We start from the raw sequence: 1,519 nt of genomic DNA on the forward strand, positions 1-1,519 counted from the left end.
ATATATATATTTAAAACATAACATATATATAGCTTTAATAAAAATATTTTAAGAGACAACAACAACAAAAAGAAAAAGTATCAGTTTTGAATTTTCCATGCCAAAAAATTTGGACACCAGACACATTCATGTGTACATTCTGGTCTCAGAGGAAAACAGGTTGAACTCTATCCTCAAAGATAGTATTTAGTAGAAGCCAAACTGGTGTTCCTATCAAAGCCTGTCAGAATGTTGCTTACTGAGGAGCCTGATAAATGCGGGTAAGATGAAATACGAACTCTCAAATTGTAGGCTTCTCACAAGTCATCATTTAATAGCCACCTTATTTACCTAATAGCCACCTTATTTACCTAATAGCTGAGCAGGGAAAAATGAGGAGACAGATGTGTTTGCTCACCCACCGCTCAGCTTTGTGTGCCTGTCTGGCTGAGTGCCATTTCCAGGTGTTTGGCGTTTAGCCAAACCCTAAAGTTAGACGTTTGGCACAGCCCTTGTTGAGACACAGAGGGGATGTAGACAAGCTTGCTCAGTCCTTGGCCCTTGACGCTGCTATTAGGACCTTTCTAAAGGCTGTCCAGTTTACCCACCAATTAAAAGGGGAATGAAGTAAATAAGGAAGAAATGTGGTCAGAAAAAAAAGATACAAACTACTAGTCCTAGATGTTATTATACATCAAGGTCTCCCTCTAACTGTATTGATTACTGACAAATTTTAAGTTCTTAAAAGACCTTAAAACAATGGAATTTGAGTGGTGCTTCTCTCCTTTTTAGGGTTTGGTTCAAATCTAATTCTGCATGTGCTCATAGATATAGGACATTGTAAAGACAAAATCTGGACAAGCAAAACCAGAATTTGAGACAGCAAGATTTTTTAAAATGGGAAAATGCCTTTGCGAGCCGCACTCGGTGGCAGGTGATCAAAGTGGTCCGACACAATTGGAGCTTGCTATGGCCACACGCAGTCTAACCTATTCTCGTGCTCTCTCCTCTGTGAGACAAGCCATCATATAGATTTAGACAGAATTTAAAGAAATAAGTGTATGACCGTATGTGAGCGTATCACATTATAGAATCCAATCCTCAATTTTGCAGATTCAGAAACTCTCTTTTTTTTTTTGTACTCAAGAGGATACTGCAGAGTGATGCTATAAACTAATCCCACAATAAAATGATATCTAATATTCGTCATAATGAATTGTGATTAGTTTGTCACTTACATTGATGTGTCTGCTTGATTCATATCTGCATATTATAGGATAAAGCGATTTTAACAAGCGCTTATCATCTGAATGGGTACACCTCATTGCTTTGATTATCTTTTGGGATGGGGAGGAGTAAGAAAAGTGGAGAGATTTGTTGGATAAATGTAAAGAAAAGTAATCATAGTTCAAAAGTAAAGGGTCAGAGGATTTCTAATCATGGTTAATGAATCCTTCAGGTTTGCTATTAGGAAGTGGATGGTAAGACACCTTTCAGTTAGACAAGTGAGGCCTTTGGCTGGTATCTCTCTACCATTACA

General features: G+C 37.7%; 1 non-coding gene across 1 annotated transcript; it reads left to right on the forward strand.

The window, feature by feature from the left end:
* The first annotated feature begins 894 nt into the window (after positions 1-894).
* On the forward strand, positions 895-1,022 carry LOC118710032. Its single transcript, XR_004985259.1, has one exon. It is a non-coding gene; the product is annotated as a small nucleolar RNA SNORA28 (small nucleolar RNA).
* Positions 1,023-1,519: the final 497 nt, after the last annotated feature.

This window comes from Pipistrellus kuhlii, unplaced genomic scaffold (genome assembly GCF_014108245.1).
Source record: "Pipistrellus kuhlii isolate mPipKuh1 unplaced genomic scaffold, mPipKuh1.p scaffold_m20_p_7, whole genome shotgun sequence".
NCBI lineage: Eukaryota > Metazoa > Chordata > Mammalia > Chiroptera > Vespertilionidae > Pipistrellus > Pipistrellus kuhlii.